Raw genomic sequence first — 19481 nt, forward strand, 5'->3', positions numbered from 1 at the left:
CATGAATGTGACGACGGAACACGCACGGTCATGTCTGAAATAGTGGCAAGGTGGTCCCTAATGTGTCCTGAATGTATCACCTGTAATGCTGCACTCTTACAAGAACCGTCGTTATTCTTGCAGAGGCACGGACGTGAGAGTCATGAATGTGTCGACTCAATAGGCACGGTGATGTCTGAAATAGTTGCAAGTACGAGATGGGCAGAAACAACGAGAAGAAACTAGGGGCATAGGCATGCAGCTGCAAAACGCACTTATACAGCGAGTAGCACAGCTAGAGGCACAGGAACGATGCTACGTGAGGCATGGATGTTTAAGGTGACTGAGGCATATGGGAAGGCGCTAGGTTTTTAGGAGAAGTGTTGTGCGGTTGACAGAGGTGTATGCTTGAGCTCATCGCAACAAACTACTTGGCATGACGCTATTCTGCGGAGCACCATAGTGAAAAATATGTATACTACTGATGTGCGGAGCTAGCAACGTCACTAAACTATTCTAAAACATACTTCACCACAGCCATTCATTCTCCATTATTATTCAGCGAATCCCTTTATTATTATCAGAGATAAATAAACTAACCCACATAAGTGTTTCACCTTCTTTGACAGGGAATTTTCACCACCGTCCTCTTGGACGTAATTATATGCTCAGTTACATACCATGAAACAACTAAATAACAAAACTGATGTGTACAGGCTGTTCAAAAAACAGACATAAATTACTGAACTAGGAAGCATAGCCACCGGCAACGCTCTATCAGGAAAGATCGTTGATTATCATCCGCAGCAGCTTCATGTTTCCCAATGTTGGCCACCGCTTTTCAATTGTGACAAGGACAATTGAACCAACCTTTAGCTGAGCTTCCCGGGCAAAATCTGAAAAACCGGTCACCTCCATTCTGCCGTCAGCTCGTATGGAGTACATTGTGCTCATGTCTATTGCATCATACATCTCTGTTAGGCTGATACCACCGTTTTGAGGTAGATATCCCAGGTTCATCTTTAGAAGCCTCACAACGGCAGATGGGATTCTCTGCAGATTGTACCGATATTAGTAGATAAAATCAATGTACAAGGACATAAAACATCGAAAATAGCAAACAAAACCATGGCAGTGGATCAAAACAAATATTAAATGACTAACCAGACAACCATTTATGACATTGGTGACGTTTAGACGCTGCACAAAGGGTATGGTGGGGAAGTCGTCAGACTCAAACACATGGTATATCATTTGTCCTAACTGTCTGTATAAGAGGTTAACGCCTCGACCGAACACTGTTTTCCCAATGTACTCCCTCTCCGAGTCATTTAGAAAATCAAGAGCTGCATGGAACAAAATAACTCATTTTCAAACAAATTTGTTTAAACAGATGAACTCGGTATTTAAGTTTAAAATGAATGGTTAAATTCAATGCATGTGATCAAGTTGGGATGATAATCAACAGAATTGCATAAAATGTTTTCAAAATAACTTTGACTGTAAGTATGTCATTAATTTAGTGGACAGGGGTAGGAGTACCAAATTACGCTGATAAACATAGTTGATAAAATAGGATGGAAGTTTGTGCACTTACCTAGTGATGGTTTGGGGAGGGGCCTGTGACCTCCTCGGGAATCACTGAGTCTCAGATCTATCTCAATGGACAGACTCCCAATATCCAGGTTTATGATGATTAGATCCCGATAATGAAGATCGTAGTCACTAATTAACTTTTCCCAGCCAGGTCCATGAATTTTAGACCGGTTAGGTTCATCGGTGATGTAGATCTCATATGACAGATCCTCGTTGGTGATCAGTACTGGATTTCTTTGTTTTCCTTCTTCTTGAAATGCTTCCTCTTTCCACCGATAGATTGAAGAAGTGGCTTGCTGCCTGCAGTAGCATGGCACATACTGCGCAGGAAAAAAAAAATCTTACCAGGCATGTATAACCAAGACAGATAGCGCTTATCATATATGTACCAATTGTTTTCAACAGGTTGCTATTTGATAAAACAAGGTACATCAAAAACTGAAAACATATCATTAAATGCTTAAATGTAGGCATTCCATTCAAACAATATGGTAGAAACTTTTATTTCCTTCATCAGAAAGATACACTAGTTGGTAGTAACTGATGGGCAGCATGGGGTGGCAGACATTTCTCCTTACCAGGCATGTCTTGAAGCATCGAGGAAGATGCACTGTTATCGCGCTGTGAAGAACGCCTGACTCCAGTCCGGAGCAACCGAGGTTGGTACATATATCACAGCACATGGTTTCCCCTGTAATACATTGCAAAAAAATGTTTATATGAAATTCTCAACACAAGGAAAATTTCATTATCTTGAAAAACTATTCGGCTAAATCGGCATTTCTACATAAATAGTCGTTCACAAGCAATTTCCTAAAAAGGATTTCTGCTGCTTGGTTTTAAAAGCAGCTTTAGCAAAGGTATATTTCAAGTCAAGACAGGCAAAAAGGAAAAACAATAGTCTATCATCAGGCGTCTCAAATGACTGTTTGTAACATTAAAATTATATGTAAATTGGTCGGAGCTGCACCCAGCAACAACGTCATCCACGACCATACGCCACCGTCGCCGACGCCAACCATCGGAACATGTGTGGCTAGGTGGTATTTGAAACGGGTGATCTATCAACGTTAACCCTGCCTCCAGCGTACAGTACCCCAAACGCTATCTTCAAGCACAGACCCCGATTCCCAGTTAACAGCACCCCAAACGCCGACCTCTAGCACGCTGTGGCCGGTTAAGCAATAGAGCTCAACGTCTGGCCACTCGCTTGGACTTCCGGCCACTGCCATTGTTTGCAAGACCTAACGGGCTTCAATTTAAACTACCAACCTCCCTCGACGAAGTTCATCGCTCACCTGTGACTTGGACACCGCAGGTCGCTGCAGCTCGTAGCGTTCTCAAGCACAAACGCCGACTTCGAATAAACTCCGCCCTTAAGAGGCACGGGTCCTGTACAGGTTCGCCCTAGTAATGCGTTGATTTGGTCTAGATCACAACGAATTCCCAGGCAACTCCTAGCATAACAGCGTAGATGCGTTGCTTTCAATCACGGAGAGACGAAACCAATAGAGAGGAAAACTAATCGTAGCGAAAAATTCACATAGAAATTAAGAAAAATGGACTAACCCTGGATCTAGAGGGAGAATCGAGAGAGAAGAGACGATGAACGCTACAGCGGGTGAGTGGGAGGGGGCGGTCTGGGTTGGCACAAAGCAGAGCAGACAGTTATAATACGCGCCTGCTCACTGGCATGGGGCTATAGGCTTATTATAGGAGCATAGAGGCACGCACGGACGGCCCCAACACGCACAGACTTACATGCATATAAGGCACAGTTTTGTTTCTGTTTTCGAAATTTTCTCAGTGGGGCGTTCACTGAGACAGGTTGTGCACGTCCATGACGCATGACCATGCTTCTGTTTTCTGAAGTATTTTTCCCTAGTACGGTCTCTTCGAGAGAGAGGGACGTGAAGCCACGGTGCGCATCGTCCTGTAAGGATAAGAATGAGACGCACAGAAAGGCCTCTATGTTCTAAATGTACGTGCGGACGACGCACAGGCGTCTTTTGTGTTCTCCTAGTTGTTTTCGCATGACATGGCCATTCCTAGTTGTGTTCTCCTAGTTGATTTCGCATGACACGGCCATTGCTAGTCGTGTTCTCCTAGTTGTTTTCGCATGACACGTCCATTCCTAGTTGTGTTCTCCTAGTTGTTTTCGCATGACACAGCCACTCCAAGGGACAGTGGAGTGAAGCCACAGTGCGCACGGTTATCCAAGGAGAAAATGCAGTGAAGTGCCCCAGTTTTCGTAACACTTTAAGTTACTTGTTCAGTGAGAGAGGCACGGGTGTATGTTTAAATGACGCAAAAGACCGTGCTACTATTTTCCGAAATGTTCATTTCTGACATGGTCTCTCGGAGGGACACGATGTCTGCAATTAAAAGGGGCACGCAATCTTTCGCTTTGACAAATTCTTCGGATGCATCAGTTTTGTTCAATATGATAATGAGAAATGGAAACCCAACATCTAAAAAGTGATTGGAGGTTCGTTGCTAACCTTAAGTCATTATCACAGCATTCCAAATGTTTTTAGAGACGTGTTCACACGGACGTATGATTTTCACAACCTCTTGATGCACGTTCGTTTCCCGTGGGGTGCACGAGACGTCCTTCGGAGAGGCGTTGTTGGAGCAGTTGCAGGTTTGCAGTGGACGCATGTTGCTTTTAAAAGACAGAATTTCATGCCAAGCAACTGAGATAAACAAGAGGATACTAGTTTGATTTTTGAGCATATGTGTGAGCTGATTTCTTTTATCATAGGGTCCAGAAACATATGATCGATATTGAAAACAGAAAGCATGTACATAATTGCTTGACCATGTTTACACAATGCACTCATTCAATATAGCATGTACATCTCTTCAGACCTATTTTTCAGCATCCACAGTTGAATGGATCTGGCAAATCCAGATATTCAACACCTGTGTTTTTTAAGTCCATGTGCATGTGCTCGCAAGTTATTGTTAATTTAAGCTCTGCGCAATTAGAAACCCTTTTGTCCATCTGCAGTACCTCTTCTTGCCGTTTGTAAAATTCATGAGTGAAATCTCTGCGCAGGCCAAACTTAAGCCTGATGGTCAGTAGCATCCTAGCATTGAGAATAAAGAATGTCACAAATTCAGTGTTTGCATCTGTGACATCATAGTCTTCTAGCGTTAATGTCCTCAAACAAATGTCGTGATTATTGAGACACACCCGCTGCTTTTGGCGCCATTCATTTGTTATACCTCTTTGATCCCATCCTCCTCCCTAAACTCACGGGAAGAGCAAAGTTAAGAGTTAGTGCCAGTATATTATGCATATTTTGCATGGGCTTTCAGCGTGTGTGAAATCATCACCTCGATAAACAAGTTTTGCAAGCATTGAAAGCATCCCAGCAAGTCAACAATCTCATCCAGATTAAAGCATGTCTGTGAGATAAACAAGGTCTTGACGGAATACAGCACCGCGTGTAGGCTACTTATGCAAAGACCCTTCATTGAGCACATAACGTTATATTATTAGCCCGTGGATGTGAATCTCAAGTGCTTTTGAATAACGCAGGTCAAAGTAACGTGCAGAGGAAGTACCTGAATAACTGTAGTCCCAATGACGATATTTGTTTCGTTGGGTAATTCAGAAATTTTTCCCAGTGTGTCCAACATAGGTGCGGACAAAACTGTTATCTGTAGTTGTGCATCTACAGAATCATGTAGCAGTCTCCGGAGGGAAGGCGCATCCTCAATGGTCAGTTTTCCTCCGTCAGAACGAATGCCAATGCTTACAAGCCTAGCTGAGTTTATTCATAGACAGCATAATTTCTTGTTGCAAACAAGCAGCAGGCACTCCAAGGCAGGGCAACCGTGGTGGATGAACTTCTCCAAGGAGACATCCGATATATAAACCTCCACCAGCGAAAGTCTCCTGAGCAGTGGGAGGCAAAGCATTTCTACAAGATTGTCTTCTAGTTTGCACATGGCGAAGGTGATGGTGTGGAGAGACAAGGGAAATCTCGAGATGGATGCCGGTGGCAACGGCATATAAGAAGGGATTCTGCGTGCTTGCCTGGGCACTGGGTAGAAGAATTTTGGGAATATATGATAGAACTCTAAAACCTGGAGTTAGTCCAGATTCCGAGTCAGGAACAACTCATCGACGCCACAAGGTTTGCACTGGAGGTAGCTTGTCGGGATGCAGAGGCGGCGAATCGGGCCCTTGTGATCGGAGAGGATAGATACAGGAAGACTGAAGCCATCAGCGACAGATTCTCCGCAGCAGTTGCAACAAAGATGTCGGCAGTGAGTTCCGACGTATGTTTCCTGGACGATTTGCTTTCCTGGGAGAACACGGATGATTTGGCAATAGATTTTTTCCAGAGATCTGGTAGAACGAGTATCAAGGATCACACGAAAGTTGAGATCGAGTGGTGCGGTGCACCATATGCGGCGCCACCGAGATGCGAGCACTTGTGTGCGCATGCCTTCCTTTATGGGCAGATGAGAGATGATCTCACCGAGGATGGCGTCAGGAAGATCGCTGATGCAGTCCGGACCAGACTCAACATGGTTCTCGGATCCAATGGGCGAGCCACAGCCGCTCCTCTTAACGAGCTTAGAGGGCACGGGGACAGCGGCGAACCTCGTCTTCTTGTTGCTAGAGGCACGCTTCTTCATCTCCATTGCCAAGCTCGTGCCGCCTCCCTTGCAGGTCTCTGTGCGGTGGATCTGGGAAAAGGGTTAGGGTTTCACGATCCATAAAGACGACAATATATATACGTACCTAATCTAGAAGATTTTGACAGACGTGGTGGAATTGTCACGGCGTGGACAGACGTGCGTCTTCACGAGGCACGGGTATCAACTGTCCAGATACACAGAAGTTTGGCGGGGGAGGCATGTGTCCGAATACTCAGTTAAAAACGCACGGTTGCGCGGTCTGTAGAGACAAGGGGGTGTGGCGCCACGACACGGGGGCAAATCTCATTTGAGGCACGTGCGTGCAGGCGGTGGAGGCATCTAATTGCAGTCTATACAAGCACGGACCTCATTGAAGCCTCCACAGAGCCAGCTATGAATTCCCTGGATGCACAAAAAGTGTGGTGCCAGAGGCATGCCTGCGAACACTCAGGTGAAAAGACACGTTTGTGAAGTATCTGGATCCACGGCGGTGTGTCTCCAGCGGAACGTAAAAGCCATGGCTCGTGGCACGTGAGGCACAAGGGTGCAGGCTCCGGAGGCACCAAAGTCTAGCCTCTACAGGCACGTATGATCGTCAACCCTCCGAATGCACAAAATTTCGATGGCAGAGGAATGGATCAGAATACTCAGCTATGGAGGCATGGGTGTGTATTCTCTGCAATCACAAGGGTCACGGCAAGTGTCATGTGAGGCACGTGTATTGAAACACCAGAGGCGCGGAAATGAAGCCTCTTAGGCACGAGTGTCAGCCTAATGGATGCACAAAAGTGTGGTGGCAGAGGCATGGGTGAGAATGCTCTGCTGGAGAGGCACCGTTGTGAGCTCTCTGGACCCGCGGGCATCTGGCTCCACGGGCACCTAACAGCCACGGCTTATGTCAGCTATGGAGGCACGTAGATGCAAAAAAGTGCCTGACTCAGCATAAACCCTCTCTGGGTGCAGAAAACTGTGAGCAGAAGGCGCCGAAGTAAGGGCTCTACATGCACGTGTGCCAACCTTCTTAATACGCAGTTAGAAAACCACGGTTGTGAAGTTTCTAGACAAAGTGTGACCTTAACACGAAGAACATCCGTCATGTCACGAGACACACGGTTTTATTGGCCTACCAATCACGGACTTGCTTCGGTATTGGAAAGGTTCCCACTGACGATTTCATTATCAGTGGGAACATCGTACTATACTAACAAAGAATCAGTGTCGTGATGGTAAAATACTCAGAATCTTTCCGCTGAAACATTGACGTTTGCACAGTTACAACACTTTCGTTTGCACAGTTACAACACTTTATAATCAAGGATTGTTATGGCAAGCTTACAGACGGTACAAAATATTACAAGGGTTGTCTGTTCATGTTCAGATGAAACACACGTTCAAAAGGGTGCAACAACATGTAACCCTGCAAGCTTGGACAACTTACTCCAGCTCTGTGTTCAGCAGTCACATCTGAATGGGTCCGTCAAATCCAGGTATTCAACACGCATGAGTTTTAAATAAAAGAACCGGTGCTTGCACGCTCCTGATAATATAAGGCGAGCACGTTCAGAAGCCTTTTTGTGCCACAAAAGATCCTTTTGATGCTTTTCGTAAAATTCTTCTGTGAAGTCTTGGTGGTAGCGATAGTTAAGCCTCATGGTCTCAAGCTTGCTTGCTCTCAGAACAAAGAATCTCACAAATTCAATGTTTACCAAGCAGGGTTCATAGTCATCCAGCGTTACTGTCTTCAGATGAAAGTCATCTCGTTTGACAGATGGTCGGTGCCTACGACGCCATGTATTTGTTTCTCCGCAACAGAGTCCTCCCTAGATGTACATGAAGAATGAAAATACTTAAGCTCTAAAAACAGAGATTCTGTCGAAAGAGCATCCAGTGTAAGGTATTTATTGGATTCTCTGTAGATACGGGTGTATGAAATACTAAAACATGTCTAGCCATGGGTGTATCAATTTACAGGCGAATGTAAGACAAGCCTTTTAAGACATACAATAGAAGTAGTACAGTTTGCATGTTATGGGCTTTCAATGTGTGTGAGAATCATCACCTCGATAAACAAGTTCTCAAGGCTTCGAAAGCATTGCATCAGGGAAACGGCCACGTCCACTTCAAAACACATCTTGATGAGCAAAGTCTTGACCGTTTGAAGCACCGTTGTCAGGCTGACTGCCGACAAACCCTACATGGTGCACGCACAACATTTCAAAAATTGAACAAAAGGTTCTATTACATGAAATTTGTTTACTCGGACAAATGCAACTGAAAACTAGGTACCTGGATAATTGTAGGGTTACGCGTGACCTTGGATTCAGAGAAAAAATCATGGAATTTGCCCACAGTCTCTAGTTTAGGTGCAGACATGATAGTTATCTGCAAGTTGCTGCTGAGAATATCGTTAAGAAACCGCTGAAGTGACAGGGCATCCTCTATAACAAGTTCGCCATGTCCACAGCGAATTGCAATGCTTACAAGGTTACGTGAGTTTATTCTTATGCAGCGGCTTTCCATATTCCAAGTAAGCAGTAGGCACTGGAGTGCGGGGCAACTAGAGTGGATGATACTTTCAAGCGAGATGTCGGATATACCAACGTCCACTAGTGAAAGTCTCTTGAGCAGTGGTAGTTTAAGAGCCTGAACGTAACTGTCTGTTATTTGGCAAAGAGCAAAGGTGGTGGTGTGTAGGGAGGAAGCCGGTGCAAAGGGCGCAGATGATGGGTGTGTGAGTGGTCGTACGACACACTCTCTCACGAAATCTGGGAACATGTAATAGAACTCGAGCACCTGGAGATTGTTCAGTTTGGATGATTTCAACCAGGCGTCGACGCCGGAGGGTCTGGATTGGAGGTAGCACGCCGGTATGCAGAGACGGTGAACTGCGCCCACATGGGCGGAGAGGATGGCATCCGGAAGGGTGGTATCGTCAGTGCCAGATTTGCAAGGGCACCGAGTTCCGAAGTGCCTTTCGCGGGCGAGCTCCCAGGTAGGAGGCGCCATACAGATTTTCTCGATATGAACTGTTTCTAGAGGCTAAAAAAGACGAGCAAGAGGGATCTCACGGCAGTCAAGATTCAGAGGAGCGGTGGGCCATAAAGGACGCCATCGACGAGCGAGGATGCGAGTACGGATGCTATCCCTAATGGGAAGACGAGAGATGATCTCACCTAGGATGACTGATAACCCACAAGTATAGGGGATCGCAACAGCTTTCGAGGGTAGAGTATTCAACCCAAATTTATTGATTCGACACAAGGGGAGCCAACGAATATTCTCAAGTATTAGCAGCTGAGTTGTCAATTCAACCACACCTGGAAACTTAGTATCTGCTGCAAAGTGTTTAGTAGCAAAGTAATATGATAGTGGTGGTAGCAGCAACAAAAGTAAAGACATCAAAAGTAATGTTTTCGGTATTTTGTAGTGGTTGTAACAGTAGCAGCGAGAAAGTAAATAAGCGTAAACCAGTATATGGAAAATTCATAGGCACCGGATCAGTGATGGATAATTATGTCGGATGCGGTTCATCATGTAACAGTCATAACATAGGGTGACACGGGACTAGCTCCAATTCATCAATGTAATCTAGGCATGTATTCCGTATATAGTCATACGTGCTTATGGAAAAGAACTTGCATGACATCTTTTGTCCTACCCTCCCGTGGCAGCGGGGTCCTATTGGAAACTAAGGGATATTAAGGCCTCCTTTTAATAGAGAACCGGAACAAAGAATTGGCACATAGTGAATACATGAACTCCTCAAACTATGGTCATCACCGGGAGTGGTCCCGATTATTGTCACTTTGGGGTTGCCGGATCATAACACATAGTAGGTGACTATAGACTTGCAAGATAGGATCAAGAACTCACATATATTCATGAAAGCATAATAGGTTCAGATCTGAAATCATGGCACTCGGGCCCTGGTGACAAGCATTAAGCATAGCAAAGTCATAGCAACATCAATCTCAGAACATAATGGATACTAGGGATCAAACCCTAACAAAACTAACTCGATTACATGATAAATCCCATCCAACCCATCACCGTCCAGCAAGCCTATGATGGAATTACTCACGCACGGCGGTGAGCATCATGAAATTGGTGATGGAGGATGGTTGATGATGACGACGGTGACGAATCCCCCTCTCCGGAGCCCCGAACGGACTCCAGATCAGCCCTCCCGAGAGGTTTTAGGGCTTGGCGGCGGCTCCGTATCGTAAAACGTGATGATTTCTTCTCCCTGATTTTTTCTCTCCGAAAGCAAATATATAGAGTTGGAGTTGGCGTCGGAGGGTTTCCAAGGGGCCCACGAGGTAGGTGGCGCGCCCTAGGGGGGGCCGCCCCCCACCCTCGTGAGAAGGGTGTGGGCCCCCTGGTCTTCATCTTTGGCGAGGATTTTTATTGTTTTTTCTAAGATGTTCCGTGGAGTTTCAAGACATTCTGAGAATATTTGTTTTCTGCACATAAAACAACACCATGGCAATTCTGCTGAAAACAGCGTCAGTCCGGGTTAGTTCCATTCAAATCATACAAGTTAGAGTCCAAATCAAGGGCAAAAGTGTTTGGAAAAGTAGATACGACGGAGACATATCAATGATGTCCGGGAGATCGCTGATGCGGTCCGGACGAGTTTTTTTTCCCGTGCTCCTCAGATCCGGTGGGAGGACCCTCACCGGTCCCCACCGGTACCGCCAAACACCCATAGGAATGCGTCGTTGGTGGCACGAGCCTTGTCCTCTTGGTACTAGAGGCGTCGGACTCCATGTAGGAGCGATGGACCCGGTGGATCTGGAAAGACGGTTTGGAGGACGGAGGTGTTGCAAAACACCATTTATCAAAAAAGTAGTATTTTTTAAGTGATGTCGTTGCAAGAACAGTGACATCGGACAGTGGCAACAACCAGTAATCCATGCCTCCACTTGATTCACGCACATACCTCTCCGAGCAGCGTGTCACTACAAACATACTAAGCACGGATGCACGATCGCAACTCTTCTTTTTGACATGGGAGGCACGACCGCACGATTGACTCGTTTAGAGTTAATATGTTCTTTGTAGAATGGAGGAAGCACCGTGTCGACTGTGCAAGTCACGGTGCCGGACCAGCCTTTGTACTGCCACGCTGTTCGGCATCTACTTCCACCCTACTTTTGTTTTTGCAGCGGTAACAATTTATATGAACCTTCCGACAGTTCATTATTTTTTTATTATTTCTATTTCCACTAATGCATTATGTTTGTTATTTGTTTTTATCTTGCACATATCGTCCTATGCAATGCGAGATTAGCATTCAATGAGCTCGTCGGAGACACCGTGACCTTCGACGCTCTTGGGGGGCGTACACTATGCAGGTCGATAAGGGGCGAACGATAACCCAGATTGGAGGAGATGAATGGGATCACTTCATCGCCCGCTTGCATCTTAGTGGGGGTGAATTTATTAGCTTCTCCTTCAGAGCAGAAAGGCCCAGGATTTCTGTTATCTATCTGAATTTGATTTCTGATAGTGTGGATGAAGTTCATGAGGAGGACGATGGTGAGGATTCAGATGATGATGAGAACCCACTTGATGAAGCACTCTATGCCCAAAGACTGAGGCTGAGCGATGATGAAATGTGCAACCTCTGGGACATGCTTCCGCTACGTGAAGACTACGTCGGGATGCCATTCGTGACACGCCTCACAAGGACGAATGTTAAATAGCATCTCATAGTATGTTACTTACTGTGGTAATTACACGATATGCATGCTTAATAAGTGTACTAGTTGATATGATATGCATGTTGTACTACTGTGATATATCCTTATGTAGTGTAGTAATATGCGATGATGTGGTTAGTGTATGTAGCAAACTAATGATATGCTTAATTACTGTAGTAATTTGATGATCAGCGTCTAGTGTAGTGATGTGATGATATATATGCTCAGTGTTGAATCCAATGATATATGTGTCTTCAAGTGTATGATTTGCTGATAATTGCACATGACATGCTCATATATCATACCAACTATTTTCAGAAATTACATAAGAGGTTATCTGTTAGTTGTGGCATCGAGACGCATGAAGAAGGCATGTCTACTAGACTACGCCTTACCAGAACGGGCTCCATCACCACCTGTGCCTACGCAGTGGACACGGACGGTCGCACTGTCTTCAACCGGGCGGGGTGGAAGAAGTTCCTTCATGGCAAGAATCTTCGGGTAGGTCAGGGCATCCTACTCACTGTTGCGAACACCCGTCGTCGTGACTTGAGGATGATGATCACCATCAACCTCATTTAGAATTGGCTGGGCCATGTTTCGATGTGAAATGAACTTGGTATGTTAGCTCCTGTTTCCAAGTACTTGCTGTGTATTACCATACCTATCTATCTATATCTATCTAGGTTCAATAAATAGGCCGTGTATCGCTGTGAAATGAACTTGTTATGTTTCGGGCTTGTTTTGCTGTTGCCCCAGCGGTTCTTTGAAACTGTCTTGACTTGTTTTTGGATGCTTGGTGTTGTTGCTTTATTTGAGACTTCCATCAATCCTATTGATGAGAAGGCGAAGGGGAAGCTCGCCCTTCAGTACGACACATACGTTATGACAAGCTCAAGCTGGACACAGGCACGGGCATGAAGCGCTCAAAGGCATGGTCGGTAGTATTATTACATGGACTCACGCTAGCCTGTGACTCTATCAGACGGAGATGCACATGCGTTTGGCCCACATAGCCGAACCTCTGTCTTACGCAAAGGCATCGTGTGGTATTATATAGAGTCATTTTCGCTTGTGTCTGTTTTCCAAATGATTCTGTCGACTCGTTTAGACAAAGAGGCACGGGTGAGAAGCCCATCGAGGCATACTTTAGTATTAGAGAGAGTCACGTTTGTGCGTTTGTTGCGTAAACCGAACAGAACTGGGTTCTGATATGAACACTCGTTGTTTACTTTGTGAGGCAATGAGTGGCAGATTAGGGAGACGTTGTTTTTGAACCTTTGTCTTATGCACAGCCACAGGCATTTTCTCTGTGAGGCACGGAATGGCCTATGCGAGGGGCGCTGTTTTTAAAATCTTATTTCCTTGTATTTAAAAGCACGGACGTGAACTCCCTACGGAAACGGTTCTGTATTAAGTTTTGTCATCCTTCTTTCTTGATGTTACATATATTATTCGATATAAAAGCCGTAGACGTTCGTGGCTACCTATATTTCCTTGTATTTAAAAGATAGCGACGGCACGCTTTTAAACAAAGCACAAGCACAGTGGTTCTACGACAAGCACGTCTCAATTTGCAGAAACGACAGTGTCGTGATTCTACGGGACGCTATGTTCTAGGCTGTGCTCCATGTTTCCACCCAAACGTTCACCACAGGATCATGGACATACCCAGAGGAAGTGCCGTGCTGTGATAACAGACGCACAGTTTTATAGGTACAAGAGGCACGAGGAGGCATGTAGATTAACATCACCACAAATGAAACATGCGCACACATACAAAGAGATGCATAAAAAGTGGACTACAAGAGATAAACTAAGTTGGTAATACTAAACGACCGATGGTATTAATTAATAATGGAAATTAACGACAGGCATACAATATTAGAGTCAAATTCATAGTAGAGCACACACAATAAATAGAAGTCCTGATCATGATAGATCGACTGGGTCACTGGAAACTCAAAAGTAGTAGTAGCTAGCACAAATATATAGAACTTGCCTCCAAGCATGTGGGATGTGGCTTGCAGCAAATGAACGGAGAGCCAAGGCAAGGACCTAATCAAGGCACCCGGGCTTGTGCCCTTGATGGTCCAGAGGTTGGACGAGAAGTGGGGGCGGCGTCGGCGAGGTGGATGTGCTCCTGAACGAGCTTCACCAAAGTTTGCCTGTGGTCGAAGTAGGCCGCCATGCTCGACTCGTGGACGGTGCTGCAGCTGTCCTCGTAAACAATCTGTCCATAGATCTGGCTGAACTTGTCGATGTCATCATGCATGATGAGGCACTGCGCGCTGAGAGAGACCTCTAGGTGTTCCTCTGGCGGCGTCCCGACCGGGAGCTGCAGGGCCATCAGCGCGCGAAAGAGATCGTTCCCATGGAGGCCGGCGAGCCGAGTCGCGGAAGCCGAGGCGGAGGCTCGGTCTTTACGGAGGCGACGCATGGAATGGAGGCGAGCAGTCAGGTCCTTCACCTTGCTGTTGGCGAAGCTGAACTTGTGCATGAAGTCTTCCAGTGCACCCTTGAGCTAGGCGGCGAAGCTGGCGTCGAAGAAGGAACGCGCCGTGGCGGACATCAGCAGCCCCTGGAGGCGCTGCAGCGCGTTGGGCTGCGGGTTGCTCTCCCTGACCACCTCGATAAGACGTACGGTGGTCGCCTGAATCGCCTCCATCGCCGATCTCTCACCGTCTCGCTCTTGCTCTGATGGCCAGATACTTGGATCGGAGTAGAAGAAGATGGATGGTGACGCTTTTAAGCAAAGCACAAGCACAGCGGTTCCACGACAAGCACGTCTTGATTCACAGAAACAGCACTGTCATGTTTCTACAAGACACTATGTTCTAGAGTGGGAAGCATGTTTCCACCCAAAACGTTCAGCACAGAGTCACAGACATGCACAAAGGAAGTGCCGTGCAGTGATAACAGACGCATAGTCTTACAGGTACAAGAGGCACGCCCGCCTCTGTATTGTAAAATACCTCGGCTAATGAGTTATTTGGAGAGGCACGGCTGTAACATCACACGTGACTGTGTATTCCAGATGATTTTAGTCGCTCGCTCTATTCACAAAAGGAAATCCAAACATATAGACAGTGCACAAAAACATGAAAACTTGATAGTTTTTTGAGCTTGTAAGTTGCTTCACGGCTGAAGATCACAAAAACAAGTTCCTGACAACCTTACACACAATGGATAAAGTACAAGCTCGAAGTCCAAACTGGAAAGCACGCAACAACACCTATCTCTGACGTCCGGATAACCGTTTTCAACATCCACAGGTCAATGGATCCGGCAAATTCATGATTGGACACTGGTTTGTCCAGATGTGTACTTTTAAATCCAAGTTCATATGCCTACAATACCCTGACAATATAAGACGAGCACGTCTAGAAGCCTTGTTGCCCCATTGAAGCACCTCTTCTTGATGTTCATAAAATCCTTCAGTGATGTTGTCTGGGGGGGAGAAACTTGAGCCTCATAGTCGCTAACTCCTTTGCGTTCCGAACAAAGAACTTTGCAAATTCAATGTTTTTGTTGCAGTGTACATATTTTTCCAGCGTTACTGTCTTCAGGCGAATGTCATGCTGTTTCAGAAACACCCGGTGCTTGTGGCGCCACTTATTTGTTACACCTTCCTCGCGGCATACTCCTCCCTGAAAATGCATGAAGAGTGAGAATACTCGAGGAGTACAAAAGGAGGTAGAGGCCTCAAATATAGTACGTTGTGCATTGTATGTGCTTTCAATGTGTCTAGAAATCGTTACCTTGATAAACAGGTTCTCTAGGATAGGAAAGCATCGCATCAAGGCAACAACCTTGTTCAGATTTAATGATATGTGGATAAGCAGGGTCTTCACATATTGAACCACCATTGATAGGCTGACTACAGACAAAGCCTGCGACAAGCACATATCATAAAATTAGCTGGATAAAAGGTCGCGTGACATGAAACTTCGGCACTGCAAGGAATGCAAGTAAAGAGTATAGTGCAAAAGGTGAGCACCTCAATAACTGTAGAGCCAAAAACAATCTTGGATTCAGGAAATCCTTCATAAAAATTACCCAAACACTCAAGCTTAGGTGCATGAAAGACAGTTATCTGCAAGTGTCGGCTCTGAATATCGTGAATCAATCATTTAAGTGAGGGCGCATCCTCAACAACGAGTTCACCATTCTCACAAAGGATACAGTTGACTTCAACTTTGCCTGAGTTTATTATGATGCAGTGGTCCAAGTTACTGCAAACAAGCAGGAGCCACTCGAGGGCAGGGCAACCATGGCTGATTATGCTTTGCAGTGAGACGTCTGATATATCAACTTCCAAAAACGATACCCTCTTGAGGAGTGGAAGTTTAAATGATCATGCATACTTGTCAGGTATCTGGCAAAGAGCAAATGTGATGGTGTGCAGTGAGGAGGAAAACAGCAGTGTTGAAGTCGGCGGTGAGGGCGCAGATGAAGAGATTTCGTGTGGTAGTGTGATGGTTTTTCCAACAAAACCTGGGAACATTTAATAGAACTCGAGAACCTAGAGATTCTTCATTCTTGGGGATCGAAGCCAGGCGTCAACTGTAGAGGGTCTAAAGTGGAGGTAGCACGCCCTAATGCAGAGACGATGAACTGTGCCACCATGACCGGAGAGGATGGCTTCCGAAAGGCACGAACCATCAACGACAGGTTGAAAACTACACTGAGTTCCAAAATATCTAATGCGAATGACATCCTTACTGGGGAGCATGGACAATACGTCTATATGAACTGTTTCTAGGGGCTTAAAGAGACGTGGGACAGGGATCTCACTGCAGTCGAGATTTAGAGGAGCGGTGCGCCATAAGGGATGCCATCGACGTGCGAGGATTTGAGTGCAAACGCCTTCCTTAGTGGACAGACGGGAGATCACCTCACCAAGGATGGCGTCCGGGAGGTCGCTGATGCGGTCGGGACCAGACTGCTCTTCTTGATGCTCGGATCTGGTAGGCGCATCCTCGTCGCTTCCAGCCGCTACCGCAAAACCACCAGAGGAAGGCGTCGCCGGTGGCGCGAGCCTCGCCATCTTGGTGCTCGGGGCACCAGAGTAGACCTCCATCTCTGTCTCCATTGCTGGGATCGCGCCGCCTGCGAGCGCTGCTATCTGTGGCATGGATCTGGACAGACGTTGGATCTGGAGAGATGGACTAGCCTGTCCATCCACGAAACGACTTAAATACGGGTCCAGATTAATTACTTCTTCTAGTATTTTTCTTTCTGACAGGAGGGCCCGGGTTAAGTACTACATGTAGCAAGTCAATGGTAGATGGGTGCTTGAAACATTAAATAAAACCACGACTTTCAAGGTACGAAGGCATGGGCTAGCACTCTCTGTAGCCACAGATATGTACGTTTGTGACTCTCTGTGTTTCAGTCACTAGGGTCACAGGCACAGGCGTCAAATCCACAAAGGCATCGTGTGCTATTATATAGAGTCATGTTCTCTTGTGTTTGTGTTCCGAATGATTCAGACGACTCGTTCAGATGGAGAGGCACGGACGAGAAGCCCATGGTAGCATACTTTAGTATTAGGCAGGGTCACAATCATGCGTTTATTGCGCATAGTCGATGATATTACATAGAGTCATGCTCGCCTATGAGACTCGACCAGACGGAGATGCACGACTGTCTAGCCCACGGAACTGAACCTTTGTCTTACGCACAGCCATGGGTGTTTACACTATGAGGCACGGAATTGCCTATATGAGAGACGCTAATTTTAAAAGCTCATTTCCTTGAATTTAAAAGCATAGACGTTAAGTCCATAGATACACGGTTCAGTACCGAGTTGCGTCATGCTTCTTTCTTGATAAAGACATCAACGTTCGTGGCTATCTGTGTTTCAGTGACAAGGGTCACAAGCACGGGCATACATCCCTCGAAGGCATGGCGTGCTATTATATATAGTCACGCACAAAGGTTTTCTGATCGTGTTCCGAATGAGTCGGTGGACTCGGTCAAAAGGAGAGACAAGGACGTCCAGCCAACTGAGGCATGGTTTGTTCCTACCCGGAGCGACGTTGGTGCGTTTATTACGGAAACCTAGTAGAATCGGGCGACTATCCTTGTTACAATTGTTTTCGTTGTAAGATTTTTAACTCAAATGCACGAAAGGTAACTTTGTATGTTTAGTAGCGTCACGATCCTTTACGCACGAAGACGACTTTTTGTGTGTCTGTGCTTCAGGTCATAGGCATGGTTGTCAAACTAACAAACACATGACCTGTAATTATCCAGAGTCACATTGGTGTCTCTTTGTGTTCCAAATGCATCCATTGACTATGTTACCAGGACAGGCATGGTCGGGATGGCGATGGAGGCATGCTTGTGTTCTGTGCGGGGCCACGTTCGTCCGTTGATTGCGGAAACACAACGTTTCGGCGGGCGTCTCCACGTTTTCGGGTGTGAACGCCACGTGGCGCCGCCACGGAAACCCAAGGGTCCGACGGACGTCTCCTCCGGTGACACCGGTCTGGATCGTCGCCAGAGGCCAGGGTCCGGCTATTTAAGGCGGACGAACGGCGTCTCGAAACCCTAGCCACACCCTCCTCTTTCTTGGACTGTCTAGATCCACCCCACAGATAGTGGTGCTCGCAGGCGGCGCGATCCCAGAAATGGAGACGGAGATGGAGGTCTACTCCTGTGCCCCGAACACCAAGAGGGCGAGGCTCGCGCGACCGGCGACGCCTTCCTCTGTTGGTTTGGCGGTAGCGGCTGGAAGCGGCGAGGGTGCGCCTACCGAATCCGAGGATCAAGAAGATCAGTCTGGTCCCAACTGCATCAGCGACCTACTGGACGGTGTCCTCGGTGAGGTCATATCCCGTCTGTCCACTAAGGAAGGCGCTCGCACTCAAATCCTCGCACGTCGGTGGCGCCTTGTTTGGCGCGCCGCTCCTCTGAATCTGGACTGCCGTGAGATCCCTGTCCCACATCTTTTTAACCCTCTAGATCAAGTACATTTCGAGTTGGTCACCGTGAACTCCGCCACACCGGAGGAACTCGTCCGCGTAACATACACTGGAACTTTTTTTAGAGGAGAACATGTCGGTGAAGATAATTCCTATGATGATTCGTACCTTCCAGAGGCCATCCTCTCCGGGCGTCAGAGTGCAGTTCGCCGCCTCTGCATTCCGGCGTCCTACCTCGACTGCAGGCACTCCACGGTCGACGACAGGCTTCGATCCCCAAGACTGAACAATCTCCAGGTGCTCGAGTTTTACTACCTGTTCCCACCATGCTTGAGACAACATGACATAGGGCCATTCTCATGCCCTTCGCTCATGCCATCACCACCAGCATTAAACCCTCAGATTTCCTCCTCTCTCCAAACCATTGCCTTTGCTCTTTGCAAGTTACCAGACAATTATGTACGGGTGCTTAATCTACCACTGCTCAGGAGACTCTCGCTAGTAGATGTTGATGTATCAGACGTCTCATTACAAAGCATCATCAGCTCTACTTCTCCTACACTTGAGTCTCTGCTGCTTGTTTGGACAGTCAGGCACCATTCCATCAGAA

This window comes from Triticum urartu, chromosome 2A (genome assembly GCF_056163025.1).
Source record: "Triticum urartu cultivar PI428250 chromosome 2A, HENAU_Tu73, whole genome shotgun sequence".
Taxonomy (NCBI): domain Eukaryota; kingdom Viridiplantae; phylum Streptophyta; class Magnoliopsida; order Poales; family Poaceae; genus Triticum; species Triticum urartu.